The sequence below is a fragment of the Henckelia pumila genome, chromosome 3 (genome assembly GCF_033568475.1).
Source record: "Henckelia pumila isolate YLH828 chromosome 3, ASM3356847v2, whole genome shotgun sequence".
In the NCBI taxonomy this organism is placed as follows: Eukaryota; Viridiplantae; Streptophyta; class Magnoliopsida; order Lamiales; family Gesneriaceae; genus Henckelia; species Henckelia pumila.
In genome coordinates, this window is record NC_133122.1 from 159,427,190 (window position 1) to 159,450,140 (window position 22,951).

Consider the following 22,951-nt stretch of genomic DNA (forward strand, 5'->3'; position numbering starts at 1 on the left):
AGATAAGTTAGGAGATACAGATATATTATGATAAGTGAATAATATCTCATACAAAATAATCAAGTAAATATATAAATATTTAAACTCTTTCAAATATAGGAAATATCATTCTATAATCCAATCAACCATATTTTAAATCTAGGAATATTATATTATCTCAATTCAAATCAAAACTATTCCTAGTTTAAAATATATCAAACATATAGATAAGAAACACAATATTAACTATCAATCCTAGAAAGGCAAAACACAATATTATAATCTTTCAAAACATGGAAAGATATCAAGGAATAATTAATTCCTTTCAATCTCCCCCTTTTTGCCTTTCTGGACAAAACTTCTAAAAGAAAATCAGCAACTTTCCCTAAATATTAATTCTCAGAACTCCCCCTGAGTTTAAACTTCTCAAATCAGTTCTCCCCCTGAATTTGATCTTTCAATTCTGAGTGTTGTCAAGAATGTTGGCAACACCTGCACACAACACTTGGCAAGATCAGAAAATACTTAATACATTTTCAGAAGTGAATCACAAAACACATTTAATCAATTCAGCACACATCACAACTCTCTTGAATATCAATTCTCTCCCTGAAGACGAAAATACATTCTCCCCCTTAGTCAAAGCTTGGATGTTGTCGAGGATGTTCCCAACATCTCCTCACAACAATTAAGTCAGAGCAGAAAAAACTTAGAACAAATCAGAGAGTCATAATCAAACAAGCTAACAATTGATTAGAACCAGATCAGAGCAAAAATATAAAGACAAATCAGAGCAGAGCAAAATAAACAACAAAAAATCAAACTTAATGCTCTGTGATGATCTATCATTTGCTTCGCCAGAACTAGCTTCTTCTCCTTCAAAACTAGAGTCACTATCTTCTCCATCAGAGCTAGAGCCACCAGATTCAAAATCTTCTCCCCTTTTTTGTCCAGAAAAGGTACCTACACCAAGAAAAATTCGATATTAAGACATAAGAGATTCATAGTAAGCAATGTCTTATTTGGCTTGTAAAATCTTCTGTTCAACGTGCAGCATCTGGGATTGAATAAAGATAGAATCCCGTTGTTGAAGTAGGAGGAACAAATATGGCAGTGGCAGGGGAGGTGTTGGCAACATCTTCCACAGCATCTGCAGCAGCACCTGTTTCTGACCAAGGTAGGTCCAATTTCATGTTACCTCTAAGTAATGCTGGTGCAAGATTCAATACCTCAACAACAACAGATAAAGGATCATCATCATGGTTTTCAAAATATTGAGATACTAGCACAGCAAATATTAAATAAGGAAACATGAGCATGTAAGATACCAACCCACAGTTTGCATATTGCATAACTGTAGTAAAACACAAGCTTTCCAAAGTTCAAAGCTGCTCCAGTTCCTACAACAAATATCACACCAGTTTGTTGTTTGGTGACAAACATGAAATTTGTGGACGGAGTCCAAGTCTTGATTGCAGTCTTGTAAAGAACATAAGCTATCTTATAAGAGCAGGCTGCACATCTTTTTCCACCTAGGGTGAGTTAAAGAATCCATTAATCACAGTAGGACTAAACTCGAAAATATGAACCCTCACATGAATTTTTCCAAATTTTGCGAAAGAGGGTTCGACACAGCTTTAGTCAAATTTCAGTATAATTTCAAGACCATAAGTCTAAAGTAAAGAGTAGCATATATCACAGTAGCGAACATATTTCTGAGTTGGAAAATTTTTACCAGACTTTGTGCGCCATATGCTTTCAAATCAATGGTGTGGTCCTCAAAGAAGTCACAATTGGCATACTGTTGCCAATCGTTTGCAGCATTCTCAGAAAAAAAAGAGGAATATGATTGGCTTACTCGGTATTTTTCATCTAAGGTGTTGTCCAGGGTGTCAGCAACACCTGCAAAAACATCTTTCGCAGAAACAGCAACACCAGCTTCCTACAGAAAGGTGTAATAACAGTGACAGTAGCCAGCAAATTCCGAATTCTGAAAAATTCTACAATATTCAAATACTCCTCATCTAAGATGTCAGCAAGAATGTCAGCAGCATCTGATGAAACATCAGTTTCTGAGGAAGATTCCTCAGAGCCTTCATCAGAGAATGCAAGGGATGGATCATCAGCAGTAAAAATGACCATCAAAGATGAATCAACAACAGTAACAATGACCATCAAATATCTAAAAAAAAAATCATCCTCTAAGATGTTGTCAGATGTGTTGTCAACATCTGGCTCAACATCTTCTTTGTAGCCCATCTCTGTTTCAAAATCAGTGAATCAAAATTCTTTCCATAAAATATTCTGATGATAAGATCAAATCTAAACACAAACCCTTCACCTCTTAACACTCGGTCGCAGTTAATGTTCCCTAACAGTAACAATTGTCAACGTTAAAATGGAGTTTGAAATCATTATAGCAACAAATTTCCAAATTAAGGCAATAACTCAAGCCAATTGATTTTCACAAGATTTCCATAAAGAAACTCCACATCGAAATAAACTCCACTAAAAATACTTTCAATCACAAATCAATTCGAAATATTAGTGGATTGGGAAAATCACTAAATTTTGCTTATTTCGAACATCAAACTTCTCAGCAAGATATATTCACCATAAAATAAATATGCATGTCTTAATTATGTCTAAAAACAGAGTGTAACAATGCAATAAAATGCAATCACATGCAAAATAATATGTTGACAAGTGAGGTGTTATCTACGATGTTGGCAACATCTTCCAGCAGCACTTCAGGATTCTCAAAAACTTTGATTTCCAGACATTCATAAAATTCTTATTACAGAAGTGGTAGCCTGCACACTAAAGGAACGATCTTCAACGGACCCCTTTAGGTAGCTTTTTCCATTTGCTTCTGATTTTCAATCAAATTTGATGATTGAATTTATTATGGTGAACCTTTTTTTTTTTTTTTTTGTTATTTTGAGTTTCTGAATTTGCGAAATCACTTTTCACTTGGGACAGGATCATGGAATACACGAACATCCCTCCACTAATTCGTGATTTAGTCAGAACTCTTCTTCAATTAAATCTCATTAAACTGTAAAATAATTTGCAAAGAATCCTGAGTGAAAACTGGTCAATGATTACAAAGTATCAAACACTTCACAAAACAGAGTGTATGCATGAATGCAACATGCCTAATGATCCTAAAGATGCACATGCATGAAAAGGTGTTGTCGCAGGGTGTCGGCAACACTCCAGACAACATCTCAGTTCTATCTATAATGCACACAAACTGAGAGACTTAGACTGGAAAATCTCTCGAAATCCAATGCTTTGGTGAAAATATCAGCTAATTGGTTATCCGTTCTAATAAACTCAATATAGATCATGTCTTTCTCGACCAAATCTCTAATGAAGTGATGTCAAATGTCTATGTGTTTGGTTCGAGAGTTTTGTACTGGATTTTTGCATATATCAATAACACTTGAATTATCACAGTACACATTCAACTAAGCATGATATCTAGCCCAGTAGCACAAATAAATAAGATACTTCCAATTATGTTTCTGTAGAGGGTGTTGTCAACACCTTCGACAACATCTTCCCTCGATAGTTTTTCACTTGACCTCATTGGTGTACGCATGTGTTTACAATTTTCATTCAAATACTTTTTCATAAGATTTCTAGCATACTGTATTTGACACACAAAAATTCCATTATGCATTTGTTTCACTTGCAACCCCAAGAAATAATTCAATTCACCAACCATACTCATCTCAAAAGTAGACAACATGCACTTCACAAATTCATCAACAAGTTTTTCACAAGAAGCACAAAAGATTATGTCATCCATATAAACTTGGCAAATAAGAATATTACCTTGAGACTTTTGCACAAACAATGTCTAATCAATCTCACCTCTTTTGAATCCAAGATTGAGCAAGTATTTGATTAATCTTCCATACCATGCACATGGTGCTTGCTACAATCCATACAGTGCCAACTTTTTTGGGTTCACTGTTTGACACAAAACATGAAAATCTTACCGGTGAAAACGTGGAGCTCATGCAAATTAGTCCAGCCATATTTTGATAATCCACATTTTTTTTCCTTCGGGTTTGCATATCTCCATGCACATCTTCAATGACTTCACTGTGTTCATCCTCATTTTCAACAGTGGATTGTTCAAATTTTTGTTTCTGTAGATTCTGTAGGAGGTGTTGTCGCAGGTGTTGTGACACCTTGGACAACATCTAATTTCCAGAATTTTCAAGCAGATCATAAACTTCATCTTCAACAGTTTTTTTCTTTAGATCTGCAAAGTCATCAAAAACAACATTAATAGACTTGAAAAATTGTTCGAGTTCTTAAGTTAAACATCATGTAATCTTGAATATCCGAAGAATAACCTAAGAACAAACCCTTGTCACTTTAATCATGAAACTTTGCAAAATGATCAATATAATTCAAAACGTAACATACACAGCCAAAAACATGAAAGTACTTAAGGTTCGGCCTCTTTCCCATGAGAGTTTCATAAGTCATAGTAGAACCATTTCTCAAATATACTCTATTTGAAATGTGACGTGCTGTGATTAAGGATTCTGCCCAAAAATGTTTTGAGATATTTTCAGAACTTAACATCACTCTAGCCATCTCTTGCAAAGTTATATTCTTCTTTTCAACAAATTCATTCTGTTGTGGGGTTTTGAGAGCAAAACTTCATGATAAATACCTTTCTTACCACATAAATTCTCAAAATAAAAGTTTTCGAACTCCTTACCATGATCAATGAGAATTCTGGTCACCTTCAAGTTGTGAAGATTAACAGTCCTTGTGAGCAATTTCTTAAAAACATCAAATATATCTGATTTTTCTCTCACAAATCTTACCAAAGTATATAGTGAAAAATCATCTACACAAACAACAGAATATTTGTTACCTCCACAGCTTTCCACATCCATTGGACCCATCGAGTCCATATGTACAAGCTGAAGACAGAGTGTTATTTCAGATGTTGACAACATCTGGTGTGACACCCTGACCTGCTTCTTTTCGACATGCCTCACAAACAATTGGAATTCCAGATTTCAGATTAGACATACCTCTAACAGCATCAAACTTACTTAAGTTCTTCAAATTCTTGAAGTTTGCATGTCTCAACTTTTGATGCCATAGGTTAAATTCATCCACCTTTGAATGTCTACATGTCATCTTCTCTCCAAGTTGATAGAAATTATCAAACGATCTCGTACCTGTCATCAAACACATGTCAGAGCTATCAAAAACTTTGCATAATTTCTTATCAAATTGCACATGCAAGTTGTCATCACAAAGCTGGCTAATGCTTATTAAATTTGCAGTTAGTCCTTCAACATGTAGCACGTTGCGAAGTTTAGGGAGCCCATCAACATTCAGCGTGCCTTTTCCTGCAATATTTCCCTTTGAACCTCCTTCATAAGTCACTTTTCCACTCTTTTGTTCAACATAATCTGTGAGAAACTTTCTAGAACCTGTCATATGATGTGAGCTATCGCTATCAAAGTACCAAGCACCTGAAACATTAGTCCTCAAAGCAGTATAAATCATATGACATTGAATATCAGCTTTTGGTACCCAAACCTGTCTTACAGTAGATCTGTTTCTGAAGATGTTGTGGAAAGGTGTTGGCAACACCTTAGGCAACACCTTCGGTGCAGATCTATATTTGTAGTCTTCCTGCAGCTTAAAACAGTATGGTTTGATATGACCAGGTCTATGACAGTAATGACAAACATACTTACCTTTCCTTCTGGGCTTTACATGAGCAGTAGGTTGTGGCTTTGGTTTTGGAGGATCGGTTGATGTGACCTTTTTGGTTGATCTTTCTGAACAGCTACTTTCCTTGACAAACACCGGCCCTTTTGAGCATTCACCAATCTCAAATTTACTGTTCTCAAAACCTAGTCCAGCCTTGTTGCGTGTTTTTCGCTCGCAAGCGCACGATGTCAAGTTATAATACAGGAATTTAAGTCCAGATCGTTCCCACGGAGAATGAATAAATGATATTATATCAAATATTTGCAACTAATATAATCCTAATCCTATGTAGAGCTACGAAGTTGATTTGATTTTTATAAAACTAAAATTTTCAAGAAACAAAACTAAATAACTACGAGTTCACGAGAAAAAATTCAATAAGTGATGAATGCTAGAGGTTCGACTTCACTTGACTGTACACCACAATTTATTTCTAATGATTGTTCAATTATAAAATCTTCTAGTTTATTAGCCAAGAATCCCTATTATTTTCTACTACCTCTCTCGAGTGTCAAGCAGAAATTCGTATTCAATAACAAACTCAATATCTCTATCAAAGTTCAATTATTAAATCCGTTAAATAGCACAAGAATTCTTATAACAACTTCTATGGAGTTATATGCCTCTCGAACAGTATAAACACCAAAGATGTATTTTCCTATGTCGTATTCAAAATCTCCTCTCTCGAGTGATGGATTCTAAATAAAATATCATTCAATCTATGGCCAGTAAATTGAAAGCATTAAGATCAGGAAAACACACATAAACTGTGTGAAGAAATTTAAATATATAAATCAAAATATGTCAATCATGGGTTCCAGTCAAGATCCGTCTACCTCTAGACTAAGAAATTAGTTCATAACGCAATTCAAAATCAAATAACTCATGTTTTTCCAACAATCCATAAACTAAGAAAAATAGAGTTCAAAGAGAAACTAGAACGAATTAGAATGAAGCTTCTCCGTCGCCGGATGCCACCGTCTTCCGTCTTCGTACCGAATTCTCAAGCTCTTGTGCACTTCCAATCGCTCAATAGCCGTCTTCTGCTCTGAAAATTCTCTCTAACCCTCGTATCCCTCAGAATCAGCCTTAAAATCCTTTTTTAAACTCGATCAAAAACTTTCCAAATTTTAGGATTGCGCAGCGCTGGAGCGCTAGTCATTGGCGCTGGAGCGCCCGTCCAATTTCCTCAACAGCGCTGGAGCGCTGGTTTGATAGCGCTGGAGCGCTATTTCTTCGACTTTTCACACTTCGAAAAGCTCCGTGTAGCGCTGGAGCGCTTGGCTTGTAGCGCTGGGGCGCTAGTCTGGGCAATTTTATTTCTTTTTTTTCAACTCTTTTTTCACCTCCTTTTCACTTCTTTTGGCCGATTAAAATGAATAACACTGAAATTCCTGCAAACAACACAAACAACAAGGAAAATGCATAATATCGCTCAAAACACAACAAAAGCCAAGCTAAATCATATAAAATATAAGTGCATAAATTGCACTAATCAAATCCCCCCAAACTTGAACTTTTGCTAGTCTCGAGCAAAACAAAACAACACAAACAAAATACTAAGACGCACAGGGAACTAAAAACACACAAGAAAACAGTAAAACTTATTAACCCAACTGGCCTCAGATGTTCAACAATTAATCCATGTGTAGCTAATTTTCTCAAGAGTTCTCGTGTGTGTGTGATTAGCCAATCTTGTCTACCCACCTAACTTTCGGTCAAATCATGCAATCAGTAAGCCTCAAAGAGTCATTAACCCTGCTCTCTAGTTTCAACACACTCTCCACCAAGTTCAACCGTTACTCCCAAAGATCAACAGGACTTATCAGGGAGTTCTTTTAGGCAAGCACTTTTTATAGCAGAGAAGTATCCATAGTCAATGTAAGCATATAAGATTCAAGCAAAGAGAATTGGATATTTATAATTTTCTGCGGTATTGAGTAGGCTAGGTTTATCAGTTGCAGGGCATTGTCAGATATTTGTCTGACTCCTCTACTCCATACATTCTACATCTTTTTGCATTTTCTTTGGACTCAAATTTCAGTCCATTTTCAATGCCTCCCCTCACCTTACTTTCTCCATCTTTTTCTATCTTTTCTTTTTCATCCAATTGGATTTTTTTTTTTTTTTTTTCGCAAGGCTACAAATGAAAGACTAACAAATCAAAGGCTTGCAGACTCAAAAACAAAGTTGCCTAAATCATTTCTCTGTTTGTAAAAATCTACCTCAGTTTCGAGTATGTATCACCAAAGTTAAGAATCAAATCAGCTAATCTTCTCACAAATCCACACAATTTTCTCTACTTATCAGGAGTATCGACAGTCAAGGCTATAGTGCAGAAAAAGTGAGAACTCAAGATCCAATGTCGCCAACACTAGATTATATTTTCTTTTCTCTTTTTTTTTTTCTTCTTCATCGTCATAGGCCATTTTTCTTTTTTCTTTTCTCATTTTCATATTTTTGTTTTTGTTTTCTCAAATAAACAACCACACCACCGAACAGAGACAACATTAAAATAAAACGAACAACTGAACAATAAAACTGACACAAAACAAAACAAGCAAAAACATAATGCGAACGAGAACTAAAAACACAGATGCAGGAACTAGTGACTGATTCAGCATGAAACAATAACTATCCAAATTTCATACTACGTTTCAACCCAACCACTTTCGCCAATCCAACAATTCAACAACCACATAAACATCAAACATTGTACATCCAAATCACAACCAACATAACAGTTCAAGACCCCCCCAAACTTAGATTCGTGCATTGTCCCTAATGTACAATGAATCGATAAAAGAACAAGGGAAGACACGTACCTATGGCGATGACCATCAGTGGTCATCGCCCATGTCATCATCCTGGGGTTGCCACGTAGGAGGTGGGGGAAACTGCGGATCCTCACTGGAGCCAGGAAAGCGCTGGGCTAGATTCGTCGTGAAATCCACCATATAATCCATGAAAATATCCGTCCGACGACAATGAAGGTCTAGCCGCTGCTCCACTCGCGTCAATCGCTCATCAAAATGCTCATACGCTCCAGTAAGTGGTAGTGGTGGTGGCTGGCTGCTACTCGTCGGGCGATCTCGAGGTGCGGCTGCTCGCGGAGGGGGTGGTATATTCTCTCGTGTAGTCCCAGTAATAGGTCCTTGAACCTTAAAAAGCTCTTCATCTGCACCCCATGTAACGCCAGCATGTGCACAAAGCGCGGTGATCAGAGCAGGGTGCGGCAATCCACCAGTCGTGGTGCCCTTTATCGCCGAAATAATGGAATCCTGAATGATGTTCCCCAAGTTCACCGTCTTTCCTGTGACAATACAGTAAGTCAGCACAGCCCGTTTTGCTGTCACCTCAGAAGTGTGGCCAGTGGGCAGCACACGAGCAGCTATAAAAAAAAACCAAGACCTCGCGTCTTGCTTCATTTTCCCGGAAGGAAAATGTACCACTGCTTCATTCTTCATCTTCCATTGTGCCCCTTCTTCACAAAGAGTGGCAATAATCTCATCATAGTCCACATCACTCGCCTTGAATGCCGAATACTCATCCTCATCTATAGATGGCATACCATAGAGGGTATTAATGGTGTGCCCATCAAATGCCACGCGCTTACCTCGCACTAGAACATGGAATTGCTCATGCTTACATTTTAGATTGGCATAAAATTCCAGGACCAAAGAAATCACAACATCACCGGGATGTAGGACAAAATTCGTCCATCTTCGCGCAACAGCTGCTTGTCGCACATCCCACAAAGGTAGAGGAGAATTAGGATCAAACCCTCTTTCTCTAACCATGCTCTTGCTCACCATGAGAGAATAATTCTTGGCGGCCTCTTCATCCCAAAACCGATGGGCATCGAAAGTACCAGACGAAGATGCACCCTGCTTTTGTTTCTTTCTCGGAGCCATTACAATAGTGCAATCTCAATTGAACCAAGCAATACTTCAACACAACAGTACACCACCGCCCACTATGCCGCTTAATCTCCAACCAATCGAAACAATTTACCACGCCGCACAACCAACAATAACAAGTCTACCAACCCGATATAACCGCACAAATCGCAAAGCTTCAGCAGAACAACAATATCACATAAATTGGCCCTTCCAATTACAACTAAGCAAATATTATGCACCACCTAATGATCCACTACCAATCCATGTACGAATTTCTCACAACAATTTCGGATGATCAATTCTAAAAGCACCATAAACATGTAAATAAGACTCAGCACGGAGCCCTTCCAAAAGAAAAAATCGGCAGAATTTTTTTTTTTCAGCCCCAAAATGTTCAATTTACCTCGGCTGGTGTCGAGTCCGGCGGAATAGAGAAATTTTGACAAGATATAGAACAACTCGGCTTCGCCCCTCAATGAATTCGAAGCTCACTTCTTCGACAGAAATAATAGAAATCGACGCCCCTTTTTTTGAAATCCCTAGCGGCGAAAATATTGAAACCCGGATGACGAAAATTCGAACAAGATGCGAGGAAAGGATGAATTTGTGCGATGTATGGTGTAGCCGAGAGTTTCAGGTGGGAGTTTCTCTCGAATTGCAAGGGCAATTGCTTGGAGGCGGCGAACAAGGCTAGAAAATTTGAAGATTATGACTGAATGAATTCTGAGATCCCCTTTTATTTTTCAAAATTTTCGCGATAGCGCTGGAGTGCTATATAAGTGGCGCTGGAGCGCCCGTTCTTTTTCAGACACACCGCTGGAGCGCTATATGCAGAGCGCTGGGGCGCTAAACTTTCGTCCTTGATGATACAGAACAGCGCTGGAGCGCTATATGCAGAGCGCTGGGGCGCGAAACGTTCGTCCTTGATGATACAGAACAGCACTGGAGCGCTATATGGGGAGCGCTGGAGTGCTATATCTTCGACTTTGATGCTCACATACGAGCGCTGGAGCGCCGTAAAGATAGCGCTGGAGCGCGAAACTTTCGACTTTTCTAAAAAAAATCCAACGTAAGAACAGCGCTGGAGCGCTATATGGAGAGCGCTGGAGCGCTATATTCTCGAATTTCATACTCCAAAATGTGATTTTTGTGAAGAACAGAACCTGCAATAAAACTCCGAATTAGGACCAAAATTAGTAAAATAACTCAAATTTCAATAAAAGTAACTAAAAAAAATAAAATAAAATAAAATAAAATTTAAAAAAAAATAAGAAATTTGGGTTGCCTCCCAAAGAGCGCTTGGTTTATCGTCGTCAGCCCGACTTTTCTGGAGTGTTTATGCAGGGTCTATCAAGGCAACTTTCTCCATGTTCCGCACTTCATTGCCAAAATAATGTTTCAACCTCTGCCCATTGACTTGGAATGTCTGACCATCTTGACAGCTCAGTTCAATGGCGCCATAGGAATGCACTTTCACCACGGTGAACGGACCAGACCATCTTGATTTTAACTTACCTGGAAATAAGCGGAGACGAGAGTTAAATGATAATACATGTTGTCCAGGCTCGAACTCCCTCTTCAGTAATATTTTGTCATGCCACTTTTTGGTTTGTTCTTTGTAGAGCTTGGAATTTTCGTAAGAATGATTACGAAACTCCTCAATCTCATGCAACTGCAACAATCGCTCTTCTCCAGCAGCTTTCATATCAAAATTCAACTTTTTCACCGCCCAATACGCTCGATGCTCTAACTCCACTGGCAGATGGCATGCTTTACCAAAGACCAACCTGTATGGAGACATGCCAATAGGAGTTTTGAACGCGGTCCGGTATGCCCATAGTGCATCATCCAACTTAACTGCCCAATCCTTCCGGTTCGTGTTGACAGTCTTTTCCAGAATTTGCTTAATTTCCCGGTTGGATACTTCAGCTTGCCCATTTGTTTGTGGATGGTATGCACATGCCACTTTATGCCTAACACCATATTTTGTCAGCAATGAATTAAAGATTTTATTGCAAAAATGCGTACCTTCATCACTGATAATGGCCCTTGGTGTTCCAAACCTCGTGAAAATATTTTTCTGCACAAACTGCACCACTACACGAGCATCATTAGTGGAGGTGGCGATTGCTTCCACCCATTTTGAAACATAATCAACAGCCAATAAAATATACGATTGCCCAAAGGATATAGGAAATGGTCCCATAAAATCAATACCCCACACATCAAATAATTCAACCTCTAAAATATTTGTGAGCGATAATTCATGACGCCTAGATATATTCCCCATCCTTTGACATCTATCACATGATTTTACCAAGATATAACTGTCTTTGAATAAATTTGGCCAATAAAAACCAGACTGAAGTACCTTGGAGGCTGTCCGTGTGGCACCAAAGTGACCACCATACGGTGCAGAATGACATTGTTCCAAAATCTCTTTTGCTTCAGCTTCATCCACGCATCTCCTTATCACTTGGTCCGAACACTTCTTGTACACAAACGGATCATCCCACAGATAAAACTTGACATCATGAAAGAATTTCTTCCTTTGGTGATGATTGAGATCTGGAGGCATAACACCACACGAAAGAAAATTAGCAAAATCTGCAAACCAAGGAAGTTTAGAATTTACCTCAAAAAGATGTTCATCAGGAAATTGCTCCTTAATGAGTTCATGTTCAACTTTTCCTTCCAACTCCAAGCGAGACAGATGATCCGCTACTAAATTTTCACTCCCTTTCTTGTCTCTAATTTCGAAATCAAACTCTTGTAGTAAGAGTATCCACCGAATCAATCTTGGCTTGGCATCCTTCTTGGCAAAGAGATAACGAATAGCTGCATGGTCAGTATAAACAATTACTTTTGAGCCTATGAGATACGACCTGAATTTGTCGAAGGAGAACACCACAGCCAGCATCTCTTTTTCAGTAGTGGTGTAATTTTGTTGTGCTCCGTCAAGAGTGCGGCTGGCGTTGTAAATCGCCCGAAACATCTTATCTTTTCGTTGTCCCAAAACTGCTCCTACAACATAATCGCTGGCATCACACATTACTTCAAACGGCTCCTTCCAGTCAGGCACAATCATAATAGGCGCAGAAATTAGTGCCTCCTTGATTTTCGTGAACGCCTGCAAACACGCATTATCAAAAATAAATGATGTATCTTTTTCTAACAAATTACATAAAGTCTTAGTAATTTTAGAAAAATCTTTAATAAAGCGACGATAAAACCCGGCGTGTCCCAAGAAACTTCTAATGGCTTTCACATTATTTGGCAGTGGAAGCTTTTCAATCGCAACCACTTTTGCTCGATCCACCTCAAGCCCATTAGATGACACTTTATGCCCAAGTACGATGCCTTCTTGCACCATGAAGTGGCATTTTTCCCAGTTAAGCACTAGATTTTTCTCTTGACAACGCTGCAAAACAAGGGTCAGATTGTGCAAACAATGATCAAACGAAGACCCAAACACAGAAAAATCATCCATAAAAATTTCCATGACTTCTTCCACCATGTCGGAAAAAATTGCCATCATGCACCGCTGAAAAGTAGCCGGTGCATTACACAAACCAAATGACATTCTCCTAAAAGCATAAGTACCATAGGGACATGTGAAAGTTGTTTTCTCTTGATCCTCTGGCGCTATAGCAATTTGATTATAGCCAGAATAGCCATCTAAAAAACAGTAATGTTTATAACCTGCCAACCTGTCAAGCATCTGATCAATAAAAGGAAGAGGAAAATGATCTTTTCTAGTAGCCTTATTCAACCTTCTATAATCAATGCAAACTCTCCAACCAGTAACAGTACGAGTTGAAATCAACTCGTTTTTCTCATTTTTAACTACAGTCATACCTCCCTTTTTTGGCACAACCTGTACTGGTGACACCCAAGAACTGTCAGAAATAGCATAAATAATACCCGCATTCAATAATTTCAACACCTCAGCTTTTACCATTTCTTTCATCGCAGGATTTAACCTCCTTTGATGATCAACATAGGGATTATATGACTCTTCCATTAAAATCTTATGCATGCAAATATTGGGACTAATTCCCTTGATATCAGAAATTGACCAACCCAACGCAGATTTAAATTTTCTCAAAACTCTTAATAATTTATCTTTTTCATCATGAGTAAGAGAAGATGAAATAATTATCGGGTTAGTCGAATTTTCTCCCAAAAATGCATAACATAAATGACCAGGCAGTTCTTTCAATTCAGGAGTAGAAACTGATACCTCTTTTTCGACTTCCGAAGACAATGATTCAATTTTTTCTTGGCCATCTTTTTCCTTTGGCAAACTTTCAAGAGCGAGAAATTGCTCTCTAAGTTCCCAATCATCCCCATAAAATTAGGTTATGGAATTAATTAAGCACCTCGCCAAAACGTCCTCCAATTCCAATCCTGCACAAAAATTATTCTCATAAGAATTAGATAAATCAATGCGATTACAAGAATGTACCTCCTCTTGGTATTTCATGGTTTTATAGATATTGAAAGTGACAGCATCACCACCAACTCGTAGAGTTAGTTCACCCTCCTGCACATCAATTAACGCTCTGCCAGTTGCCAAGAATGGTCTCCCCAAAATTAGAGGGACATCTTGATCTTCTTCCATATCAAGCACTACAAAGTCAGCAGGAAAAATAAACTTATCTACTTTTACCAGTACATCTTCCACAACTCCTCTAGGATAAGTAAGAGAACGATCAGCCAATTGCAGAGTAATCGTGGTTGGTTTCACCTCGCCAAGCTCCAAAGACCTGAAAATAGACAAAGACATTAAATTAATACTTGCACCTAAATCACATAATGCCCTATTAACAGTCGCACCACCAATAATACAAGGAATAGTGAAACTCCCTGGGTCTTTCAGTTTTTGTGGCAATTTCTTTTGTAGGATGGCGCTGCACTCCTCTGTCAACTTCACTGTTTCAAACTCTTCAAGCTTTCTCTTCCTCGCCATCACATCTTTCATGAATTTAGCATAGTGTGGCATCTGCTCCAAAGCATCAGCGAATGGAATATTGATATGAATTTTCTTGAAAATGTCAAGAAACTTAGAAAACCTCTCATCTAACGCTTTCTTCTTGAACCGCTGAGGATATGGTAGAACAGCTTTTGACACAAGTGGTTTCTCAGGAACAACTGCAGACTTGCTGGAATTTTTGCTATCAGAATTTTCGGACTCCACCACAATCTCATCAACTTCCTCATCATCCACTGCCTTTGGATTATCATTCCCAATTTCTTTACCACTTCTAAGAGTAACAACCTTACATTGCTCCCTAGGATTAACCTCAGTATTGCTAGGAAACACACCTCTCTGCTGATTATTCAATGCATTAGCCAGTTGACCAATTTGTGTTTCAAGATTTTTCATAGAAGCGCTCACATTGGTCAAGTGTGTCTCCATACTGTCAAGCCTATTTTCATTCCTCTTAAATCTTGTGGATGATTCTGCAATAAAACTACCCACCAAATCTTCCAACGATGCCTTACCCTCACCATTCTGAGTATTGAACCCCGGTGGAGGATTCAACACATTCTTATTGTTTGCATAAGAAAAATTCTCGTGATTACGCAAACTAGGATGATACTGATTGGGTACAGGATTACCTCGATAATTGTTGTAATTCCTGTTGTTCACATATTGAGCTTGCTCCACATTCTCAAATCCATCAGCAGAATTTACGGCAGTCGCCAGTGATGCTGTCTCATTAGAACTTTGATTCCTTTGGTCAGTGCAGCCAACTGTGTAGAAATAGTAGCCATCTGAGCGGTCAAAGCAGTGAATGCATCCACTTCATGAATTCCAGCAGCAGGCTTCCTTATTGCAGATCTCTCACTCGGCCACTGATAACTGTTAACAGTCATTTGCTCAAGCATCTCATAAGCCTGTTCAGGAAATTTAGAAAATATCGAACCTCCAGCTGCAGCATCCACAGAAATACGAGTTGGCCCATTCAAACCATTGTAGAATAATTCAATCTGTTCCCAGTCCGGAAAATTATGGTTTGGACACTTTCTAAGCAACTCCTTGTACCGCTCCCAGGCTTCATACAACTGCTCAAAATCTTGCTGTTTGAATGTAGTAATCTCTATTTTCAACTGAGCCGACTTAGCAGGTGGAAAATACTTAGCCAGAAATTTGGAAGACATATCATCCCATGTAGTGATACTCCCAAGAGGTAGTGATTGCAACCAACTACGAGCATTGTCCCTAAGAGAGAACGGGAACAATCATAGTTTGATGATGTCCTCAGTAACACCATGAATCTTTACTGTGTCAGCAATCTCCAAAAAAGTACGCAGGTGCAAATTTGGATCTTCAGTAGCTGCACCCCTGAACTGATTCTGCTGCACCATATTAATCAGAGCTGGCTTCAATTCAAAGTTATTCGCCGTGATGTTCTGCCGAGCAATCCCAGAATAATGTGTATTGATCACAGGTCGAAAGTGATCTCTGATCGGCACCTGAGCATTATTGACAGCTCTTTCCCTTTCTCTTTCTTCAGCCATTTGTTGCAACTCTTCTCTTCTAGCTTTTCGCAAAGCTTTAGCAGTTTTCTCGATTTCCGGATCAAAGAGCAGTGAGTCGTAACTTTGGCTTTTTCGCATAAACTGCATAGACAAAAATAAAAAAAAAAAAATTTAAAATTAGAACCAACAAATAAAATAAAATGCTCTAAATCAAAATTAAGACTAATTAGCACAAATTAATATAAATCAAATAAAATTCATTCCCCGGCAACGGCGCCAAAAACTTGTTGCGTGTTTTTCGCTCGCAAGCGCACGATGTCAAGTTATAATACAGGAATTTAAGTCCAGATCGTTCCCACGGAGAATGAATAAATGATATTATATCAAATATTTGCAACTAATATAATCCTAATCCTATGTAGAGCTACGAAGTTGATTTGATTTTTATAAAACTAAAATTTGCAAGAAACAAAACTAAATAACTACGAGTTCACGAAAAAAAATTCAATAAGTGATGAATGCTAGAGGTTCGACTTCACTTGACTGTACACCACAATTTATTTCTAATGATTGTTCAATTATAAAATCTTCTAGTTTATTAGCCAAGAATCCCTATTATTTTCTACTACCTCTCTCGAGTGTCAAGCAGAAATTCGTATTCAATAACAAACTCAATATCTCTATCAAAGTTCAATTATTAAATCCGTTAAATAGCACAAGAATTCTTATAACGACTTCTATGGAGTTATATGCCTCTCGAACAGTATAAACACCAAAGATGTATTTTCCTATGTCGTATTCAAAATCTCCTCTCTCGAGTGATAGATTCTAAATAAAATATCATTCAATCTATGACCAGTAAATTGAAAGCATTAAGATCAGGAAAACACACATAAACTGTGTGAAGAAATTTAAATATATAAATCAAAATATGTCAATCATGGGTTCCAGTCAAGATCCGTCTACCTCTAGACTAAGAAATTAGTTCATAACGCAATTCAAAATCAAATAACTCATGTTTTTCCAACAATCCATAAACTAAGAAAAACAGAGTTCAAAGAGAAACTAGAACGAATTAGAATGAAGCTTCTCCGTCTCCGGATGCCGCCGTCTTCCGTCTTCGTACCGAATTCTCAAGCTCTTGTGCACTTCCAATCGCTCAATAGCCGTCTTCTGCTCTGAAAATTCTCTCTAACCCTCGTATCCCTCAGAATCAGCCTTAAAATCCTTTTTTAAACTCGATCAAAAACTTTCCAAATTTTAGGATTGCGCAGCGCTGGAGCGCTAGTCATTGGCGCTGGAGCGCCCGTCCAATTTCCTCAACAGCGCTGGAGCGCTGGTTTGATAGCGCTGGAGCGCTATTTCTTCGAATTTTCACACTTCGGAAAGCTCCGTGTAGCGCTGGAGCGCTTGGCTTGTAGCGCTGGGGCGCTAGTCTGGGCAATTTTTTTTTTTTTTTCAACTCTTTTTTCACCTCCTTTTCACTTCTTTTGGCCGATTAAAATGAATAACACTTAAATTCCTGCAAACAACACAAACAACAAGTAAAATGCATAATATCGCTCAAAACACAACAAAAGCCAAGCTAAATCATATAAAATATAAGTGCATAAATTGCACTCATCAAGCCTTACCATCTCTTCCCATCATGAGCAAAGAATCAAGCTTGGTTGTGCTTAAATTGAATTTAGCCAGTATAGCCTTAGCTTTCATGAGTTAATCCTTAACCTGACTTAATTCCAGATCCTTCTTACTCAGCATAACTTCAAGTCTTGATATATCAGCCTTCAAATCAGAATTTTCTTTTGAAAGAACAGCATTCGTTTTATTCCTTTCAATCCAGTCAGCATGTAGCTCTTCAAATTGCACTTGCACATCTTCCAGAGACATTCTTTCATCACCTACATCAGAATTACACACATTATCAGCAGTAAAAGAATTTAAACATACTGACCTTTGGGAGATGTTGCGGCCAGGTATGGCAACACCTGCGACAACACCTAAAGGATTGACTTGAAACTTTTTTTTGCTTTCCAATAGGGCAGATAGGGCAGTGTGGCTTTCTTCTCCTGTCTGTTCTTCATCTTTTTCAGATTCTTCATCACACAAAGATGCATTCATCCCTTTCCGAACCGTATTTGCACAATCATTGGCATAATGACCATAGCCTTGACATTCATGACAATGCACCGTGTCAATCTTCTTTACAGTAGGATTTTTCTTTCCTTCCAGCATAAGTCGAGGCTTTTGAGGATCAGGAAACTTTCTTGATGATTGATCAAGCCCGCCAATTTTCAGAGTTTTATTAGCAGCCGAAAAACGTGGAGCTTTGAGTTTCTGATCGATCTTCTTTGTCTCCCTCATCTTCTTCAGATATTCACCAAACTTCTTTGTGATGAGTGACATCGAGTCATCTTCCAAATCCGATTCAAATACTTCTTGAGGTTTGAAGAATGAGTTTGCTGTTGTTGAATCCATAATATTCCTGAAAAAATAATCCAGAATCAGCTCTTAGTGTATCAAGAGTAGGCTCTGATACCACTTGTAAGGGATATCATGGTTCATAAAAATTATCAGAATCAGATGTTGTCACTAGGTGTTGACAACATCCTACTCAACATGCAGCGAAAATATTAAAACGTGGATAGTAACAGCAAACTAACAGTAAACCAACAATACAAATAATCAAGAGTAAATATGCACAAGTACTAAAGTAATAAAAGGTTGCACATAAAATAGATTCAGATGTTGTCACTAGGTGCTGACAACATCTTCAATAACACCTTGATTAACATGCATCAGTATTTTTGAAAGCAATGAATAAAATAGATAAGCAACCAAACAAATTAGACTCAAATATTTAAGCAAGAGTATAAAATATTCTTGCAGCGCCTCAGGGCAAAACTTTCACTAGAAAATAATCAAAGAGTTTTACAAACCCTAAAACTAGTGAATTATTGTAAAAATCAATTTTTTCAAAGCATGTGAGAAAATAAAGAATAAATAAAAACAACTCCCTTAAAAGTCTACTGAAAGTAGAACAATAAAATCGAATAAGGAGTTGGTTCTGATTGCCGAAATATGAGAACAACAAAAGATCTTTCGACCAACACTTTTGCAAGTGTAAACTCCAAGTGTTCTGGAAAAACTTCACGGCAATACAAAAACGCAACAACCACTGTTGTGCTATCTTCGATCTTCTTCAATTCAGAGCTCTTGATTTCTCGTGAATGTATCTCTGAATTGTCTATATGAAGCTCTGTGGTGCGCTCTCTTTATCTCGCTCAAACTCTATATTTTTGCACACCACATTCTGCACGATCTGCTTTCCTATTTATTCAACGTGAAGGACACACAATTAAGCTTGAACAATCTTATCTCCAATAAACCTTGATCTTCTTTCCTTTCAAACTCGAACCAATCTACAAAGATAAGAAAATAAAGATAAGTTAGGAGATACAGATATATTATGATAAGTGAATAATATCTCCTACAAAATAATCAAGTAAATATATAGATATTTAAACTCTTTCAAATATAGAAAATATCATTCTATAATCCAATCAACCATATTTTAAATCTAGGAATATTATATTATTTCAATTCAAATCAAAACTATTCCTAGTTTAAAATATATCAAACATATAGATAAGAAACACAATATTAACTATTAATCCTAGAAAGGCAAAACACAATATTATAATCTTTCAAAACATGGAAAGATATCAAGAAATAATTAATTCCTTTCACCCCTCTTCACCAAAACTATTCTACCCTCATTCTCCAAGGCTTCAACTCTAATAATCTCACATTCATTCATTAATTTCTCCCAATCCTTGCCTGATTCAAGAGCTGCTTGAGATGTAAAAGCTCTTTCTCTGGGACTCCCCGAAAACTTAAGCTTGCACCTTCTCTGTGAATGGTTAGAAACTCCTGTCATGTTTAAACCAACCCCCTGCTGAATCAACTCAAGAACGTTGGCGCAGGTGAAGGCTTTCTTGTTTTCGGTAATCTGCGGGACAACTAGAAATCTTGAAGCTATGGACTGGTTCGAGGCGTTAAATTCATCAATCACATGTACATTGGCAACACCAAGTCCAATTTCCTCCCAGGAAGAAAGGCTCCTGACTACAACATCGCAGCCTGCCATCTCATTAACAGCATGAGCAAAACAAACCTTCAACGCCCAAGAGAAGTTTGAGGTATATGTCCATGGCCAGAAAAATCACACTAGCTGTAACCGTATAATACACAATCATGTACGAAACTTCCAGAGCACTCGTCGTTCCACGTTCAAAGAGCACATACCCCTCGTCATTTTTCGCAGTCCCACACGGAAAGTGAAATCACAAGAGAGATCATTGCAACGGCCCATTTCATTCCTTCCAATAATCCGATCAGATAATTCATTTGAGCTCCTAATTTCGTCTCCTCATATCCGCGATGAAAGTTCGTCCCCTTAGCAGCACGAATGACCATCATTTTAGCTCGCCCTTCCACCACCTCGGCTCCAGAACTCAGAAACGGCTCAGAATGACTAATTTCCACAAGTTCTCCAGAGCAGTACAATTTCAGTGACTGATCATCTCCATATGCCTCCAAGAAAAGTCCATCCGCGGGAATCTCGTCCCCTTTCTTCAGCAGAGCAATGTCTCCAACCAGAATGTTTGAGACAGGGATCAGTTGCTTCAGACCATTCCTCAAAACTATCACTAATTCGCTTCCTTTTATCGACTTGTCAGAATAATCCTCAACTCCTTGTCCGATCATCGAAGATATCACGGAGACTAGTAACACAAACGCAAGGCTATACACCCCATCTTTCCATCCATCGACAATCCCATACAACTTGATCCCAACAATAACAAGATACTCACAGCAGATGCATAGGAAAAGAAACAACAAAATGAAGAAAGGGGACAAAATGTGTCTCCACGAGTTCCATAGATGGCATGTGTCTTAAGGGACAAAATGACCCTATCAACACCTCCTAGCTCCCGCAAGATGTCCCGATCCTTATTCGAAGCGAGCTGTATTAGCTTTTCTTTGTCGACATTGAAGGGTGATCTTGTGTCTGGTGGCATATCAACCACCATGAAAGAATATGGGAGGCGATTCATGATTCCTTGGAGCGTTTCCATAATGAAACCAACGACGAAGACATGTACAATTTAAGTACTTGTTCAAGATTATATGTTCTTCCAAATAAATATATATTCTCACCCCAAGTAAGATTTCTTACACGATATGAAATATAATGGACCGGACGATTTCCTAGCAGGACACGAAACCTGTAGGAGTCTTAAATGAAAACCTTGCCAAATTTCAACAAGCTTCTCGATATGATTGATGTATTTGTCTCACCTTATTATTATTATTATTATTATTATTATTATTATTATTATTATTATTATATAAAACATAAATGATATTTGTACCGTTACATAGAGGATTATATGCTACTATATTATATATATAGTACTATTAATTTAGGAAACTATATCATAACTCTTTTAAAAATTACTTTTCAACCTATAGTAATTGTTTGTCTTGCTTAAAAAAATACTTCAAATGCAAAAAAATTTTATGTTGAGTATTGAGTATATTTTAAATTTTTTATAATTAAACTTTTAAATTTAAATAATATATATAAGCGAGATTTTGTTATTATGTTTTTACATTTAAATATATTGATTATTATCATTGGTATAATTATTTTGTTAAAAAAATCAAATCGGGTTGGTTTGGTTTGGGTTGATCAAGTTAGTCGGGTTCAGATTGGTCTTTTGGATTTACGTTGAGAGTCTTAATTATATGAGAGAAATTTTTACGTTTTGAATAATATTTATGGTTTTAATTTAAAATTTTCCTCTCGATCTTTTTTTTTTACTTGGCCAATCAAGTTGAATTATTTGAAAACAGTATAATTCAATTTTTTGTTTAAAAGATAATACGGTTGTATGCAGTCACTAAAAGATCATAATATTTCTCATCAAATTTTGAAACATTAAAATTTCTTGTTTTTTAAATAACTCAACTTAATTGGTCAAGTACGGGAAAAAAAGTTCGAGAAAAAAATATTAAAATAAAATCATAAATATTTTCCGAAATGTAAAAATTTCTCTCTATAATTAAGACTCTCAACTTAAATCTTGTAAAATTAGACAATAAATAATAATAAAAAATTATTAAATTATTGTATAGCAAGACAAACAATCATAATTTGAAAAGAAATAATTTTAAAAGAGTTTTTAAATATTTTTTAATTTAATAATAGCGTGTAATATTTTATATAACAATATATGTAGACGTAACATTATCTTTATATAAATATATCTATTTACTAGTTCTGGTTAGTTGTTAGTTGTTACTCAATATTGATTCTTAAATAATACATTTCTTCTTTGAAAGGTCCTCGCTGTGACTTTTCTCACATATATATATCTTTTTGTTAAAAAAAATTTAAATGAGCTTTTTGAAAAAAAAACAATTATGCTTCTTTGAATTAAAATCATCAGCTTTGAATTTAGATAAAAAGGGGTAAGTTAGATTCTACCTATAGAGGCACTGCCTTGAGGTAGATCTAACGGTGAATAATTATCAATAAATATAAGATCCATTATTTTTAGTGGTTGAAATGAACCATAAAAAGGAACATTTCATCTCAGTTATAAGGATTCAAAATTTCTTTCTTCATTTTTTTTTTGAACTACAATATTTTTTCGTTTTTAATTAAGGCTGATATTCTTTACGAAATTCATTCAAACGCATTAATTTTTTTTTTCTAATTTCAAAAGAACTATCTGATATCAATAAAT

At 37.1% G+C, this 22,951-nt stretch overlaps 1 non-coding gene across 1 annotated transcript; it reads left to right on the forward strand.

Moving 5' to 3' along the window:
- The first annotated feature begins 15,657 nt into the window (after nucleotides 1-15,657).
- On the forward strand, nucleotides 15,658-15,763 carry LOC140893955 (small nucleolar RNA R71). The gene has a single exon (XR_012153513.1). It is a non-coding gene; the product is annotated as a small nucleolar RNA R71 (small nucleolar RNA).
- The last annotated feature ends 7,188 nt before the right edge of the window (nucleotides 15,764-22,951 follow it).